The 18,925-nt window shown below is 41.2% G+C and overlaps 1 long non-coding RNA gene across 2 annotated transcripts; it reads left to right on the top strand.

Annotated features, from left to right (window-relative positions):
- The first annotated feature begins 142 nt into the window (after window positions 1-142).
- On the top strand, window positions 143-18,694 carry LOC141373303 (uncharacterized). Of its 2 annotated transcripts, none has more exons than XR_012379143.1 (3): window positions 143-951; window positions 1,656-1,794; window positions 16,952-18,694. It is a non-coding gene; the product is annotated as an uncharacterized lncRNA (long non-coding RNA). The 2 variants fall into 2 exon arrangements; XR_012379144.1 differs by having other exon boundaries at window positions 16,955-18,694.
- The last annotated feature ends 231 nt before the right edge of the window (window positions 18,695-18,925 follow it).

An 18,925-nucleotide genomic window follows, 5' to 3' on the forward strand; every position in this document is an offset into this window, starting at 1 on the left:
CCTGGGGCGCCTGCGCGGCGCTGCGGAGCCGGCCCTAGCCCCCGCCCTTCCCCGCCGTCGCCGCGCCTGCGGTCACATGGGCTCGCGGCGCGCGCGCTCGCGCGCCGGGCCGGGCCGGGCCGGAGAGGCGGGTTCGTGGGCCCCGGCAGCGGTCCAAGCCGAGTGCGCGCGCATTATTCCTTCTCCACTCTGGGGAGCGCAGCGCGGGACGCCCGGAGTTTGAAGCTCGTTGCGACATCCTGCTTCCTTCGGGGAACTGTGACAAATCATTAAATGTATCAGGACGGAATTATAATAACTACGTTACTGGACGATCAGTTCTACCAATTCATGCTGCCATTTGGCCGCCGGCATCCTGATCGATCGCACAGCTTGCGTTCTTGTCAGAGAAGGCAGCGCTTCCGCGGAAAACTCCCTTCTGACAATCTTGGCGTTTCGGCGGCTTCTGGGCAGTTTATCTTCACCTCTGTCTGCGTGGTGCTTTTACAGACAGCACCTTGCTACTTGCCATAGCAGGTTTAAAACAAAAATCTCGAAGAAAAGTTTTCCTCAACAAAATGTCTCCGTAAATGAGGGACAAGAATTGATGAAAGCGCATGATCTCTGCTTGGATGAGCCAAATCGCCCTTCCCTGGATGCCCCTTGTCTGGGAGTTTGCAATAATTCCAGCGATGCCGTGACAAAAACGCCTTATATTTATTAAACACCTTATAGTGCTTAAAACACCGTTAAATACATGGCTTCGTTTGAACACCAAGCCACCCTTTGAAGTAGTCGGGACAGGTATTCCGGTTATAGTCGTTTTACAGCCAAGAAATAGTCCCGGAAATACTCAGTGGTCTGCCCTGGGGCACACACGCAGCATTAATAAGTAGGCGTGAGCAAGCCCAGACTAGAAGGCCAGACATTCTGACCCCGGTCGTCAGGCACATCACCCCTCACGGTTCTCAGGTAGGGCTTAGAAATACCCGATGTATTTGTCCTCTGCGAATTTATTTAATATCCTCTTAAAAGTATTTTCATTTTCAGTCCCCACCCACCCTTTGAGAAACAAGCTTTCCAAGTCACAGCGAGTCTTTCTGTTCTTCTCAAACCACCTCTAAGCTTACAAGAATAAGAGCACTTTCGCATTTTGCGATGTTTTTAATCATCTCTTGGTCTTTTATTATTTTATCCAAGCATTTCATATGTGGTTGGAGAATTTGGTTGTTTTTTTTTTTTTTTTTACATCCTCCAACCTTTATCCAAAAATGTAAAAAGTGTTAAAAATGTGTAATCCTGAGCTTCAGATGCTGACTTTGAACCTCATAGCAAATGGGGGGAGAGGGTCAGAATAGAAGTTAAGCGTTCCTCCCACTCCTGGAGAAAAGGGAAGCCCCAGGCATGGTATAGGATTAGAAGAACACTAGGGTCCTATAGAGAATGGGACCCCCTTCGCTCTTGAGGCCCCCCCCACCTCCAACCCTCCTCTTCAATGGAGAAGACCCATTTAAAATTACTGAAACTTGCACAGGAATCTGGTCCATAGCATATGTGGCAGGCAGCTAGCTGACCAAAGAGGATTTATGGCCTGTCCCCCTGTTTCTTGGCAGGCAAAATGGGGTGTAACTCAGCTTCCACCTCCTCACTCCCCTCTTCTTTGCTCTCTTCCTCAGAAACGCCATTGCTTACAGCAATAATCTGGTGCTGCCAGGTGATCCACACAGGACCAGAATCGGACTTCAGAAGGAAGGTTACAGGTGGTTGGAGCTGAAAGTCAACCAAACCGAGCATGAGTTGGCGGGACAACTTGAGGTTGGTCACAGGGACTGCAGTCTCCCAGTGGTCATGGTTCCAGGCCACGAGTTCTATCTACCACATCACACTTCTCTTTGAAGCCTGCTCCATGAGGCAAAGCATGGTCAAAGCCAATATGTGCCCCACATTATTCTCTTTTTTAACATTAAAGGTAAAAGAGCAGGTATGGCTAGAGAACTCATCACCAAAGAAAAAGCAGAGTGGGGACCTGCAGACCCTTGACATACCCTGCCTGACTCTGGAACAATGCGGGGGCTGTGTTGCAAGGTAGTTCCCATTAGTTTATCTTTGTCTTAATCAACTAAGTATTGCATTAACTGAAAGGGTTGTTACATGCAAACTAAAAATTCTATTGTCCATACCCCTTCTTGATAATTCATTAAAAAAGATCAGTCCCCATCATTACACTTTCTCACTTATACTTGAATTTGGTTCTGTTTCCTAGACACAGTTTAAAAAAAAATTAAAACCAACAACAATAGAAATCTAAAATTCTATCAAAGGCTTTTTGGTTTTGTTTTTAAGGGAGGTGGGCAGAGGGAGAGGGAGAGAGAGAATCTCAAGCAAGCTCCACAGCCAGCATGGAGCAGAGGCGGGGCTGGGTCTCACCACCCAGAGATCATGATCTGAGCCGAAATCAAGAGTCGGATGCTTAACCAACTGAGCCACCCAGGCACCCCTATCAAAGGCTTTTTGAAACACCAAGTAAGGTCTGCTCTTCTACCTTGTCCTTTTGTCCATCTGCACATTCAGAGAACTCTAGTAGACTAGTGGGTATGATTCGCCTTCACAAAATCCAAACATAAGTGTTCCATGATTTTTTCCACCCTTTACTTCATCCACCTTGTGGTTTCTTGTTATACCATTTAGCTACACTTTCAAGATACTGAAGTAACTCAGTTTACACAACCATCAGAGTTTAGATGTGTCTAGTTTTAGTCCAACACATTTTTTAAAGCCTCTAATACCATGTGCCAAGCACAGTGCCCATGCTCAGGCTAAAAAAATAAGTGATTCTTTGTCCTTGAGGAACTTAGAGTCTAAATAGGAAGACAGACTGGGGGAAAAATGGCTAGTGCTAAGATAATATTCAGTAGTGGTGAACAGAATAGGTCCTAGAGTCATACGAATCTAGGTGGACATCTGACACAAACCAGGCCAATCAAAGTCGTTTCTGGAAATTTCTGCCAGGCTATCCTAGGATATGTTTCCTCTTAATCTATATCTCTGGGATTATGACTTTAGAGGACAATGTAGATTTTCTTCTTCAGCTCTGAGGAGGAAGCCAAGAGCAGTAGGAATGAACACCACAAGCAGAAACAGAGAGCCTATAGAAGGGGAAGCCATGACATCATGTGAACTTTGGGGCATGGCTGTGCCCTAAACAAATCTACCCTTGGTTTTCTTGTGTTGATGAGCCATTAAGTTGCCCTTACTTCCCCCCTTTTAAAATCTTAAACTGGTTGGGAGTGGGTAAAAACAGTGGGATTCTGTCACTTGGAATCAAGAGTCCTGAATTTGTGTTCTGTTCCTCCTTCTGCTCCCTCCATCAGCAAATGGTACCCCATCCACCCAATCCACCTGGCACCTATGCTGAAAACCTGAGTCATTCCTTTCATTAACTGTGTATACTGTTTTCTGCTACTCCATTCTGTTCCTTCCTTTTTCTATCATATATAACCATCCACTGAAATCCCTCCCTAGGCTCCTTTCAGAATACAGTTTGGAAGCTGTGTTTTTTGTTTGTTTTTTGAGAGAGTGAAAAAGAGCAAACAAGTGAGGGGAGATACAGGGGAGAAGAAGAGAGAGAATTCTAAGCAGGCTCCATGCTTAGCGTAGAACCTGACTTGGGGCTCAATCTCATGACCCTGATACCATGACCTGAGCTGAAATCAAGAGTTGGACACTTAACAGACTAGCCACCCAGGCGCCCCAGGAAGCTGGGTTTTTGAGATCATGATAAAAAGGAAAATTCTATTTCTCCTTATGCTTTGCATATAATGATTCTGTTTCCAAACATTTTTTTGAATCTCCCGGAGTCTAAAATACTAAGTGAAATGAAAACACATGTGTCAAAGTGCCCAGAAGAGTGACTGGTACCTTGAAAGATGTGAAAGATGTCTTGCCTATCCCAGGAAGAAAGAAAACATTCTTATAACCAGAGACAGAGAGTTCGAGAGTCAAAGATTAGGGGAAATGTATACAAACAAATCCTGTTCAACTAAGCCTTATCTTCCGAGTCACTTTACAATTAACCGCTCTGACTCAAGATACTTTGTATTGTCCTATTTTCTCTATTTACTACTCTTTGTCCAGCTTAGTATATAGGTGTTTTGCTCCAGCTGCTTCTTTGGGTCTTCACTCTCCTATGGCAATTCCCATGTACATGCAAAAATTGGTATGCCTTTCTCTTGTTAATCTGTTTATGTTGATTTAATTCTCAGTTCCAGCCAGTCCCATCTCTAAGGAGATAGAGGTAAATTTTTGCCTCCCCTACACATGAATGCAACTACATTTAAAATATGAATTTCAGTTCAAGTACACAATAAGGAGAGTGAAAAGACAAACCACCTGATAGGAAAAGATATTTGCAATACATAAAAACAAAAAAGGCTTATGTCCAAAATATAAAGGATTCCTACAATTTGATAAGAAGGCATCCCAATAAAAAAAATGGACCAAAGATTTGAACCTGTGAGGAATCCAAATGACACAAACAAAAAGGTGTTCAATCACGTTAGTATAAAGGAAATACAACTTAGAGCTGCAATAAGATAAAATTACAGACTCATCAGATTGGTAAAAATGAAAAAAAAAAAAAGACAGTTTCAAGTCCTGATGAGGATATACGTTAATAGGAACTCTGTACACTTCTGGCGAGACTGAGAATAGGAAGAACCATTTTTTTTATTTTTATTATTTTTATTTTTTTTTAAAGATTTTATTTATTTATTTGAGAGAGAGAGAATGAGAGAGAGCACGAGAGGGAAGAGGGTCAGAGGGAGAAGCAGACTCCCTGCTGAGCAGGAAGCCCGATGTGGGACTCGATCCCAGGACTCTAGGATCATGACCTGAGCCGAAGGCAGTCGCTTAACCAACTGAGCCACCCAGGCGCCCCAAGAACCATTTTTTAAAAAAATTTTATTTATTTATCTGACAGAGAGATAGAGAGAGCACAAGTAGGCAGAGTGGCAGGCAGAGGGAGAGGGAGAAGCAGGCTCTCCGCTGAGCAGGGAGCCGGACGTGGGGCTCGATCCCAGGACCCCAGGATCATGACCTGAGCCAAAGGCAGACGCTTAACCGACTGAGCCACCCAGGCACCCTGAGGAAGAACCATTTTTTAAAAAAAATTTATCTGTTTATTTGAGGGAAAGAGTGGGGGGGGAGGGGCAGAGGGTGAGGGAGAGAGAAACCCAAGCAGACTCTGGACTGAGTGTGGAGCCCAGTGCGGGGCTTGATCTCACAACCCTGAGATCACAACCTGAGTTGAAACCAAAAGTCGGACACTTAACTGACTACCACCCAGGCACCCCTAGGAAGAACCATTTATAAAAGCAGTTTGGCATTATGCAGGAAAGATGAAAATTGGCTTGTTCTATGGCTCAGCAATTCTAACATTAGGTATATAGAGAAACTTATGCCCATGTATACACAAGAGTTTTGAACAAGAAGGTTCATAGCAGCATTGATTATATGATTCAAAAACTGATAACAATTTAAATATCCATAAATAAGAGCAGGGATAAAAATGTAGTATGTTAATGCATTACATGAAATTAAGCTATAAAAAACATGGATGAATCTTACAAACATGATGTTAAGCCAAAGAAGCAAGACACAGGAGTGATCACACAAGATAATACCATGTATTGTATTATTGTATTCCATTCTTTCTAAGATATATATATTTTTTACATTTTTTAACAATGCTGACATATGTTGACCAAATTTCAATTGATGACTTCTTAGCACTGGGTCCTGATATAGTTAAGATATTTTCTTTTTTCTCAGTGAGACATTAAATAATGGCATCTTAAATTCTATAAAATTAAAAAACAGGCAAAGCTTGGGGCACCTGGCTGGCTCAGTTGGAAGAACAAGTGACTCTTGATCTTGGGGTCGTGAGTTCAAGCCCCATGTTGGGTGTAGCGATTACTTAAATAAATAAATAAACCTAAAAAAATTAAAAAATAAAACTTAACATTGTGTTCAAAAAAGAACAGGTGAAGCTAAACCATTTGGTTTAGAGGTATATAAACCCTAAACTATATGGAAAAGCAAGGGTGGGTAATGGTGATAGAATCTCAAGTATTGAAGATGCTATGGAACATTCTGAAGGTCTAATTGGCAAGGGTACAGCCAATCCTTAATCCTTTGGACAGGTGTATTTCCCTCACGAAACCTAGAGATGGAATTCACCTCAGTTTACTCAGCATCCTTCTTCAGGGTGCATTCTCACAGATTGTCATGATCTCACATCCATTTCCCACCTTCCTTTTTCTTCATTACGTCCTCATTTTTCCCAATCAAGTGTTCTGAGTGGGATCAATCCATGCTTTATACCTGGTTGCCTGATTTAAAATTTTCAGCAAAAGCTATTCTTCCCCTGACTTTAAAAATTAGGTCGGGGGAATCCGGATAAGTAACCCCCTCAAGAACCAGGGTGTGGTGAAATGTTTGCTAGGACTTCTGGAAGAGAAAATCTCTTCTTCCACAGAAGATGCTCAAAGAGTCTTCCCCTCTTCCATTGAATATGACTAAAAAAGTATATAGCCCTAGGAGCTCTTTGCAACCATCTTGCTCCCTGAGGGAAGCCTGCCTTAAGGTAACATTAACTTGTACCTTAAGAAAAACTAACATCCTGTGACATCATTAGAGATACTTGAGCAGGCTTTACCTGAAACTAGTCCAACTTCTGGCCTTGGCAATTATGCGAGCCAATTTTATTATTAGGTTTTCTGTAACATTCATTCAAAGTCATCTCAACTGATACGTATATTATTTCATTTAATCTCCATATCAACATTCTAAGAGAACTATTATTATACCAATTTTGTCTGAGACTTTGCAGTTAGTAAATGATAGTGCTCAGGTCTGACCTTTGATCTTTTGGCTTTGACTGCCAATGTTTCAACATCTAGCATAACAGAAATCCATTGAAGAATTTCTGGGTGTGGTTCAGGAGAGGAAGAGGAACGTCAAATTTAAAAATGAAAAGGTGATAGAGGAAAACTAAAAAAGTGTTCATCACATGTATTTTTTTTTTTTTTTTTTAAAGATTAGAGCAGTTCTTTCTCAGGGTTCTTTGTAATAGTGGAGGCTTTTGTTGGATCTCTCACTAGCATTATGCTGGCAATTCAAAAGTATGTTACTGATGTTACCAATTGCATTACACTGAATGTTTCCCCCACCTTTGCAACTCTTCTGCTTTTGCTGCTTGCTTTATTTGAGTTTCTCTGTCTTTGAGGTCACGCGGTTGTAAAGACAGACACAAATAGACCCGGAGAGACACTCTGCATTCTGCAAAGACCTTTGGTCCTTGAATAGCGATTGAAGGTGTTTTTCTAGAAAGTAGAGAAATCAAGATGTTTGGACCTGAGGTGGTACAGTCTTAATTCATTATATATAATTTTCTAGAACCCTAATAGCAGTTTGTTTAGAGCATGAACATTTATAAAAATCACATTAAAAATAAGTCAGTGGCTGAGTGTGCCTTTCTTATTCATTGTATACACAGAACTCAGAAATCAAAAAGCCTGATCTCGAGGCTACAGCTCTAATTAGGCCCTTTTATACAATTGCAGCAGGAAGGTCCCATATTGTAGGTCACTGAGAATATATTGAATCCAGGGCCCACTAAGCCCTTTATTGAAAATTGTAGAGGTTTGAGTTAACAGTGTCAGTCTTTTTGACTTGGAGAAATTAAACGGAGTAAGGTTGTTTGTACCTGTAATTTGAGAAACTAAAAGTGCCACCTCCTGGGGTAGGGGTAGGCGGCAAGGAGCTTAATTGTGTTGTGGCTGAATTTGGAGTCAGATTTACTGACACTGTCAGAAGTAATTTTAAGTTTTTTTTTTGTCACAGAGGAAGACCTAAAATGCTTGATTCTCACATCAACAGCATTCTAGTCTAAACTTTTAAGATTGGGAGTGGTTCAGCCAGAGTTGTCTCTTATCCAGCTTGTTCTTAGCTTACTTCAGCATCATTTGTTACCTCTTTTTTTAAGAATTTTTTTATTGTTGTGTTAATCACCATACATCACATCATTAGTTTTTGATGTAGTGTTCCATGATTCATTGTTTGTGCATAACACCCAGTGCTCCACACAGAACGTGCCCTCTTTAATACCCATCACCAGGCTAACCCATCCCCCCACCCCCCTCCCCTCTAGAACCCTCAGTTTGTTTTTCAGAGTCCATCGTCTCTCATAGTTGGTCTCCCCCTCCGATTCCCCCCCTTCATTCTTCCCCTCCTGCTATCTTCTTCTTCTTTTTTTTTCTTAACATATATTGCATTATTTGTTTCAGAGGTACAGATCTGTGACTCAACAGTCTTGCACAATTCACAGCACTCGCCATAGCACATACCCTCCCCAATGTCTATCACCCAGCCACCCCATCCCTCCCACCCCCCCACCACTCCAGCAACCCTCAGTTTGTTTCCTTAGATTAAGAATTCCTCATATCAGTGAGGTCATATGATACATGTCTTTCTCTGATTGACTTATTTCACTCAGCATAACACCCTCCAGTTCCATCCACATCGTTGCAAATGGCAAGATCTCATTCCTTTTGATGGCTGCATGATATTCCATTGTGTATATCTACCACATCTTCTTTATCCATTCATCTGTCGATGGACATCCTGGCTCTTGCCACAGTTTGGCTATTGTGGACATTGCTGCTATAAACATTGGGGTGCATGTACCCCTTCGGATCCCTACATTTGTATCTTTGTGGTGTTACCTCTTTTTAATTAAGAAAAGGGGGGAGAAACCTGAAGAAAAAAAGACTTGACTAATAGTTTTTTAAAGAAAGATTTTTTTATAAAGGTTTTATTTATTCATTTGACAGAGAGAGACAGAGAGAGGGAATACAAGCAGGGGGAGTGGGAGAGGGAGAAGCAGGCTTCCCAAGGAGCAGGGAGCCTGATGTGGGGCTGGATCCCAAGACCCTGGGATCATGACCTGAGCCGAAGGCAGACGCTTAATGACTGAGCCACCCAGGCGCCCCATAAAGAAAAAAAATTTTTTTAAAGATTTTAGTTATTTGACAGAGAAAGAGAGCAAGCACAAGTAAGGGGGAGCAGCAGAGGCAGAGGGAGAAGCAGACTCCTGGCTGAGTCGGGAGCCCAATGTGGACCCTGAGATCACGGCCTGAGCCGAAGACAGACGCTCAACCAACTGAGCCATCCAGGTGTCCCTTGACTAATAAAATCTTCATTAAGACCCATTTGGTTGCAAGTGATAGAAATCCAGCTCCCTCTAGTTTAAGCCAAAAACAGGATTCATCATAAAGAAAATAAAGAGTGGCCTAAAATTCAAGGACAAGATACTCCTCCTAGCTTTAGGAACAGTCAGAACCAGGGATTTGAATATGGTCTGAATGTTCCTTCTCGCCCTTATCTCTGCTTCTTTCAGTGGCTGGCCTTCATTATTAACTCACCATGGAAGGGCTTTCTCCACAGGTAGAAACAAAAACAAAAACAAAACATGGCTCCTAAGTTAGACCATCCGTTGCCTAAAACAGTCTTGAGTTCCAGCCTGCTGGTGCCAAGCATAACATCCCTGGAGAAGGGCTCCTTGGCCTGGCATTTGTCAGGAACCCAGCTTTAAACTTAGGCCAGGAAATGGGGCAAGGCTGTGCTAAATAAGCTCTTATGGGATTCATTATGTAACCAAGTATTCAAACTATGGGGATTTAGGAGTCCCCAGACACTTTTAGGGGTCTCGCAATGTCAAAATTATTTTCATTAAGAACGATTAAACAAAAATTACTTTTATAACGATACTAATATATTTGGCTTTTTCACTCATTCTCTGAAGAGTGTACAGGGGCATTTCCCAGAGGCTGCATGACATGGGATATCAGAATAGATTGAATGCAAAAGCAGATGGGAGAATTCAGGTGGCCTAATCTTCTATTAAGTCAGACATTAAAGAGATTTTAAAAAGTAAAAGAATGACACTCTTCTCGCTATTGTCAACGCAAAGTGAACAAACCTTTTATAATTTCCAAAAAAAAAAAAAACCAACCTAAAAAAAGCAAGAGAGTTTTATTCAAGCCCAAGTGAGGACAACTTCCCAGGATACATAATCTTCACAAGTAAGAGAATGCTCCAGAGAAGGGATGTTTAATACAGGGTTATATATGTTTTTTTTGTTACATCAAGAGTTATAAGTCATAGGGATGAAGGACATTCCAGAAAATTATAAACTTTATCTTATGCTTTTAGTTTGTGCAAAGTTATAGGCTTTGGAGGGATGGGAAGGGAACTTAGGGAGATTTTTACCCTTATCTTTAGCTTGAATTGTTTCTTTTAGGTTATTTGCTAACAAAGCACATGTACAATGTTTGCTTGGGGCAGAAATGGAGCTCATGCTTTGAAGTCATTCTGACCTTAGTAAAAATTAAAGTGTAGCTTCCCTGGGGTCCCAGGAGGAGCGCCCCCAAAACATGAAAAGTTGAAGATTTCCTGGGCACCTGGGTGGCTCAGTCATTAAGTGGCTGCCTTCGGCTCAGGTCATGATCTCAGAGTCCTGGGATCGAGTCCCACATCGGGCTCCCTGCTCAGCGGGAAGCCTGCTTCTCCCTCTCCCACTCCCCCTGCTTGTGCTCCTGCTCTCGCTGTCTCTCTCTCTCTGTGAAATAAATAAATAAATAAAATCTTAACAAAAAAAAGTTGAAGATTTCCCTTAACACTATTTTTTTTTAAAGAATATTTATGTGTGAGAGAGAGTGCGAGCAAGAGAGCAGAAACAGGGGGTGGGCAGCAGAGGGAGAGGGAGAAGCAGATTCCCCACTGAGCAGGGAGCCTGATGCAGGACTCGATCCCAGGACCCCAGGATCATGACCTGAGCTGAAGGTAGATACTTAAGCCATCCAGGCACCCAAGAATCCTCAGTAATTTTTTTTAAAGATTTTATTTTATTTATTTATTTGAGAGAGAGAGAGAGCACAAGAGGGGGTAGGATCAGAGGGAGAAGCAGACTCCCTGCCAAGCAGGGAGCCCGATGCGGGACTGGATCCCAGGACTCTGGGATCATGACCTGAGCCGAAGGCAGTCACTTAACCAACTGAGCCACCCAGGCGCCCAATCCTCAGTAATTTTTAAGGTGATCCTGAGATTAGCAAGTTTTTTTTTTTTTTTTTAAAGATTTTATTTATTCATTCATGAGAGACAGAGGGATAGAGAGAGAGAGAGAAGCAGGCTCCCAAGGAGCAGGGAGCCCGATGCGGGACTCGATCCCAGGACCCTGGGATCATGACCTGAGCCGAAGGCAGACGCTTAACCATCTGAGCCACCCAGGCGCCCGAGATTAGCAAGTTTGTGAACCATGAATGTATCCATGGCAACTTCCTTGATTTTTTTCTAAGCCTCAGTTTCTTTATCTGTAAATGAGGATAATAACAATGCCTACCTCATAGAGGTATTGGAGAATGAAGACAGTTAATACTTATAAAGTGCTTAGAGCAGTGCTTTAGAAGGGTTAAATCATCATAATAATAATAACCGCCACCACCGTGTGGATGGGGGAGGGGCAGTTCTTAGAAAAGAGAGGTTCACAGACTATGTGAGATGTCAACAACATTGGAACCAAAAGATAACCTTTCAGAGAAAATCATACGGAAGTGTCAAGAATCCTGTGTTAAGGCAGATACTACACAAAAAAAGTGCAAGGGTAGAAATGATCTCATTACTTGGGCTCTATGTCTTGATTCAGTAATTTGAGTTTCTCCAACAACGATGTGATAGCTGAGTCTAAGTGTCAGGGTTCCAACTTTCCCCATGTAGCTTCTCTTTAAGTCTTTGGGTATTTGCTGTCCTCTAACCTACAACTGGCCCTTCCCCGTTAGTGATACACGGATGAGTATGAATGCCCACTGTATGACACTTTAGGTTAATCCTCTTGGCATTCCTGAATAGTAGGCATTATTAACTCAATTTCACAAGGGAGGAATCTGAGGCTGAGAGAGAATGTGAGTGGCCCAGTGTGACACAGTTAAAAAAAGAACAGAGCCAGGAATTAAACCTGGATTTGTCTGACCATGGAGTCTAACATCTTCCCAGTATTCCATCTCATCTGCTATCTAGAGAGAGGGAAAGAAAGTCCTTAATGAGCGCGCCTGGGTGGCTCAGATGGTTGAGCGACTGCCTTCGGCTCGGGTCATGATCCTGGAGTGATTTAATTTACAGCATTGTCTAAGATTAAGGTGGACAGTGTGTGGATTTGATGCATTTATATACCACAGTATGATCACCACCGTAGCTTTAGCTAACACCTCTATCACATCGCATAATGATTGTTTCTTTTTTATGGTGAGACCATTTAGTCTTTTAGCAATTTCGAAGTATGGAATGCAGTATTGTTGACTGTAATCACCGTGCTGTGCATTAGATCTCCTGAACTTATTCATCTTTTAGTTGCAAGCTTGTACCCTTTGTCAGCATCTCCCCATTTTCCCTACCCCCAGCCCCTGGTAACCCCCATTTTACGCTCTGTTTCCGTGAATTCGGCTTTTTTAGATTCCAAGTGTAAGTGCTGTCATACAGTATCTGTCTTTCTTTGTTTGCTTATCTCACTAAGCATAACCTTCTCCAGCTCTATCCATGTTGTGGCGAATGGCAGGATTTCCTTCTTTCTCATGGCTGAATAATATTCCATTGTGTACACGCATGCGTGTGTGTGTGTGTATGTGCATATGTGTATCACAACTTCTTTATCCATTCATCCTTTGACAGACAATAGGTTAGGTTGTTTCCGTATTTTTTTTTTTTAACAACACTGGGCATTTTTAAAAAGGATTTTATTTGTTTGAGAGAGAGAGAGGCAGCGTGCACAAGAGAAGGGGAGGGGCAGAGGGAGAGGCAGACTCCCCGCTGAGCAGGGAGCCCGAGATCATGGCCTAAGCCAAAGGCAGATGCCTAACCCACTGAGCCACCCGGGTGCCCCTTGTTTCCATATTTTGCTTATTGTAAATAATGCTTCAATAGTGCAGACACCTTTTCAAATTCCTGTTTTTGCTTCCTTTGGGTGAATACCCAGAAGTAGGATTGCTGGATCATGTGATAGTTGCATTTTTAATTTTTCCAGGAACCTCCATACTGTTTTCCATGGTGGCTGAACCAATTTACATTCCCACCACCAGTGCACAGGGCTTCCCTTTCTCCACATCCTCACCAACACTTACTTTCTTTTGTCTTGATGATAGCTATTTAACAGGTGTGAGGAGATATCTCATTGTGGTTTTTTTTAAAGATTTTATTTTTAAATATATTCAACATGGGCCTCCAACTTACAACCCCCAGATCAAGAGTCACATGCTGTACCGACTGAGTCAGCCAGGTGCCTCTCATTGTGGTTTCGATTTGCATTTCCCAATGATTAGTGATATTCAGCATCTTTTCATGTATCTTCTTCTTTTCTAATATATGCATTTAATGCCGAAATTTCCCCGAGTATTGCTTTAGCTGCATCCCACAAAGTTTGATGTGTTGTGTTTTAATTTTCATTCAGTTGAAAATATTTTCTAATTTCCCTTGTGATTTCTTCTTTCACAATGGGTTACTTGGAAGTATGCTGTTTAATTTTCAAACACTTGTGGATTTATTCAGATACCTTTCTGGTTTTGATTTCTAATTTAATTCTGTTATAGTCAAAGAATATACTGTGTCTGAATTCAGTCCTTTTAAAATATTGTGACTTGTTTTATGGCATCGAATATGTTCTATCTTGGAAAATATTGCATGTACACTTGAAAAGAATGTGTGTTTGAGTATCGTTAAGTGGAGTCTTCTATAAATGTCAGTTACCTTAATGTGATGGTGGTGTTCAAATCTTCCATATCCTTTTTGATTTTTGTCTATTCGTTTTATCAGTTATTGAAAGAAGAGTTTTGAATTCTCCAACTATTTTGTTTATTTATTTATTTATTTATTTATTTATTTGAAAGTAAGCTCTATGTCCAATGTGGGGCTTGAACTCCTGACGCCGAGATCAAGAGTTGCCTGGTCTACCTACTGAGCCAGCCTGGTGTCCCACCACCTATATTTTTAGATTTGTTTATTTTTCCTTTTGGTTCCTTCAGTCTTTTTCTTCAAGTATTTTGAAGCATTGTTATTAGTGCATACACATTTAGGAGTTTACATCCTCTTATGAATTGTTCTCCCTTCATCTGTGCTGATATTCCTTGCTCTGATATTTACTTTGTCTGACAGTATAGCCACTCCAGTTTTCTCTAATCACTATTTGCATGCAATATCTCTTCCCATCATTGTCCTTTTAGTCTATCTATATCTTCATCTTTAAAGTGGGTTTCTTTTAGACAGTTTATAGTTGGATCTTTTAAAAAAGATCTAATCTGACAATTTTTGCTTTTTGTGACTTACATTTATTTATGTTTAATATAAATGGTCTAAACACATGTACCTTTTATAGTCATCAACCATGTGGTCCAGGCTCAGATACGTCAATTGAGACTTAGAATTTGTTACCCAAAAACAATTTCAAAATTACAAGTTTTCCATTTCAATTTTTCAGATATTCTAAAGGGGACTCATAGACTATAGCAATTCTTTCTCAAAATTCTCCTTCATTTTTCTTTCTGTGTTACTCACAAAGTGTAACTGTTCATGCTCCTTTCTTTTCAACTCTTCAGAAGATAACTCCAACGGTATCTTCAAAAGAGTATTTCTGACACCCCTCTTGGAGGGTGAAAGAGAGAAAGAAGTTGAGTAGGCAAAACTGGAGTCCTCTTTGGTCTGTAGAAGGAAAGACACATCTGGGAACAATTATACATTAATACACTTTGTCCAGTTGTATTCTCCCATAGTTAATCTCATGACTGCTAAGAGATACCCAATGTTTAAGTTTCCCACCATGCGTTCATTCCCTCTTTTCACAATCCAGTACCTCCCTTGCCTATTTTGTCAGCCTCTGCTGTGTGGGAGAGGGTATGATTCCTCTCAGCATTTAATCCTCCACTCTCTCCAGACAGTGTCTTCGGTAGGGAAAGGAAAAGAGAGCACAGAGGTGTGAGCATTCATTCATTTAACAAACGTTTACTGGGTACCCACTATGTGTGAGGTACTCTTTGGAGTGCTTTCTGGTAAGCAAATCAGACAGAACTCCTGCCCTCATAACACTCACCTCTTGGCGAAAGAGACACACGATGAACAAACAAAATGTATAAGTTTAGATGGTGCTTATGGGCCATGAAGAAAATCAAGTAGAGAAGGGGAAAGACAGCAGCTGGGAGCAAGGTGAGGGCTGTTTTTTGCAGGTAGTCCAAGGACTTAATGATGTAAGGGAGCGAGCTGTGAGGATGTGTTGGGGAGATATTCCAGGCAGGGACCAGCAAGCAAGACAGAAAAAGCTGGTGGTTTCTTTCTTTCTTTCTTTCTTTTTTTTTTTTTTAAAGATTTTATTTATTTATTCATGAGAGACTGAGAGAGAGAGAGAGGCAGAGGGAGAAGCAGGCTCCCAAGGAGCAGGGAGCCCGATGTGGGACTCGATCCCAGGACCCTGGGATCATGACCTGAGCCGAAGGCAGACGCTTAACCATCTGAGCCATGCAGGCGCCCAGCTAGGTGGTTTCAAGAGGCCAGTGTGGATTGGGCATGATCAACAAAGGGGAAAGTGGAGACAGGGAAATGAGGTTAGGGAGGTGGCCAGGCACTTTTCTGAGGGACCTGAATTGATAATTCTAGAGCAGAGCTGTCCAAGAGAAATGTGTGAATTCTATCTGTAATTTTAAACTTTCTAGTAGCCATGTTAAAAGAACTAAAAAGGAATGGATATAGTTAATATTTATAGTATATTTTAAACCAAAAATGTCTAAAATTGTATCATATCAAATATCTAATTAATATAAAATGTTTACTAATGAGATATCTTGCATTCTTTTTTCTTACTAAATGAAATGGACTGAATGCTTGTATTCTCCTCCCCCAGATTCATATGTTGAAATCCTGACTCTTAATGAGATGGTATTTGGAGGTAGGGCCTCTGGGAGGTAATTAGCTTATGAGGGTGGAGCCCTCATGAATGGGATTCAAGCCCTTATAGAAGAGATCCCAGAGAGCTCCCATGGCCTTTCTGCCCTGTGTGGACACAGTCTGACAGCTGTCCATGAACCAGGAGGTGAGCTTTCACCAGACACCAAATCTGCCTATGCCTTGATACTGGACTTCCCAGCCTCTAGGACTATGAGGAGGAAATGTTTGTTACTTAAGCCCCCCAGTCTGCAGTACTTTGTTATAGCAGCCTGAACAGACTAAGGCACTAAATTTTTGTACTTGGCAGTTACAGTCACAATTCAATTTGGATGCTAGTTTTCATCCAAAATACTTCATCTGTATTTAGATTTCATAAAATGTATAGCTGAAAAAGTAGATTGAAATACGCAAGTTGTTCCCAAAATCGAAGTTCTCTAATAACTGAACCAGGTATCAAGTTTTCAAATTCAAATTAAATAATAGCAAAAATTCTGTTCTTCAGTGGTATTTGCCACGTTCCAACGGCTCCAAAGCCACAGAAGGCTAGTAGATATTATATTGGATAGCACATGTGGTTAGTGGGTATCAGTTACTGCAATGACCTCTCACTCCATATTTCTCCACAGAGCATCCAGGGTGATCTTTGAAAAATGGAAATCAGTTCGCATTGCCCCTGCTTAGAGCCTCTAGTGGCTTCCTGTGACATTTAGTAAATCCCAATGACTCAAGTGGGGCATTCATTTTGAGGCAGATGAAGAGCTCCCATTTTTACCCATCCTTATTCCTGAAATCCCATTACAATGATAGTGAAGAAGTACAAGAGGAAATCAATCCATGAGTGAAATGAGAGGTGGAGGAGCAGGGCTATATTAGCAAATCAAGTTTTGGTGAATTTCTCTAAGATGGAAGGTAAATGTGATTTTATTCTTTGGTAAAGCAGTGAAGAAAGAGCCACAGCTCTGAGCACACAAGAAGCTTCAGGGGACAAGAGAGATGTCTTCCATTTAAATAATCCCAGCTACTTAAATGATCGGCTACAAAAACCTGGAGTGGGAAGAAAGGCACAAGTTTAAGGTAACTGATGGAAAACAGTGAGTGGAAAGGATGTGTGGGTCAGCTGCTCCTCTTCTCCTCTCTCAACTTTGTGTGTATTTTGGCAGTGTTTGTCTTAGGTGGTGGCTAGAGAAGTCTTCTTAAGAAACCAAGTCATGTCCTGGGATGGCAGTAGTTGGGAAGTCCAGAGTAGAACCTTACTCACTTTGGCATGGGGGTGAGAGAGGGAAGTCTTCCTACCTGTCAATTGACATAGCCTGCACATACAGATCATGTAATCAGCATTTTCATTCTGGAAAGAGACTGGTGATAGAAAAGTACCCCAGTAATTAATCTGGCTCCTCATATTCAAAAGCCCAAAAGGACAAGCGAGGGCCATAAGATAGTTGCACAAAACCAGCAGGACCAAAATGAATAAGAATTCACCCTAGGAGAAACAGAAATAGTTCAGGGAACAGCAGTGAACTTTTTCAAAAGTTCAAATTAATATTCTCAGAGAAATTTGAGGAGGCAGTGCATCTATAAAATATAAATAGATGACTCTTAAAAAAAGAACAAACCCATATGGGGTGCCTGGCTGGCTCAGTCAGACGAGCATGTGACTCTTGATCTCAGGGTCATGAGTTTGAGCCCCACACTGAGTGTAGAGATTACTTAAAAATAAAATCTTAAAAAAAAGCCCAAATAATTAATAAGTGTTAGAAATATAATTCTAAAATGGAAAACTCAACAGAAAGGCTAGAGGAAAAAGTCAATGAAATCTCTCAGAATGTAGAACAAGAGGACAAAAAGAGAAAAATTGAAAGACAGAGAGGACTAACAAAGAGCCAACATACATCTAATAGGAGCTTCAGATTGAGAGTAGAGAAAAAGTAGATCTCCCAGAGCTAAAGAAAGATCCATGTCCTCAAATAGAAAGGTCTCATCCTGTGCTAATCCATATGAATGATAGCCATATCTTGGAGAAACTTCACAAATCCAAAGACAAAAGACTCCTAAAAAGATTCCGAAAAGAAAAAAAAATCAGAGGTTGAGAATCAGCATCACACTTCTTAACAGTTACACTATATACTAGAACACAAGGGAATAATGACTTTAAAATTTCTGAGGGACAATGATTTTGAGTCTAGAATTCTATAGCCAGCCAAATTAGCATTTAAGTGGGGGAGCAAAATATTCTTTTTTTTTTTTTACTTCCACTACTTAATTTTATTCTATTTTTTTTAACTCAGTCCTTCGAAGGACTGAGGAAATTTATCACTTACCACTCCTAAAAGAGCTGCTTAAGGATGTACTACAGGAAAACGAAATAGGAATCTAAGGAAGAGGAAGATAATCAAGTTGCAGGAGAGGGACAATCAAAGGAAATCCTAGAATGCAATAAGCTTAAAAAGGAAATGGTGTGAAGAAAGCGGATTATCTTAGAGAGTAGATCAAGTATTACATAGGATTACATCAAAAAGAAAACATACTTATAGTATTACATCAAAAAAACCACAGTACATTCCATTTTTCCTTCAAGAGCTACAAGTGTAGTGGCATCACCTTCTCCACTGGGTCCACACTATTTGATACTGCCATGAGTATTTTTTATATTATCAACACACTAGAGATAATTCTTTTTTTTTTTTAAAGATTTTATTTATTTATTTGACAGAGAGAAAGAGAGATAGCAAGAGCAGGAACACAAGCAGGGGGAGTGGGAGAGGGAGAAGTAGGCTTCCCGCTGAGCAGGGAGCCGGATGAGGGACTCCATATCAGGACCGTGGAATCACGATCCCTGCGGAAAGCAGATGCTTAGCGACTGAGCCACCCAGGCGCCCCCTCTTCTTTGGTTTTTAATGTAGAGAATTAATTT

This window comes from Callorhinus ursinus, unplaced genomic scaffold, assembly GCF_003265705.2.
Source record: "Callorhinus ursinus isolate GAN/ISIS: 27379988/994484 unplaced genomic scaffold, GSC_fseal_2.0 scaffold8, whole genome shotgun sequence".
Classification (NCBI taxonomy): domain Eukaryota; kingdom Metazoa; phylum Chordata; class Mammalia; order Carnivora; family Otariidae; genus Callorhinus; species Callorhinus ursinus.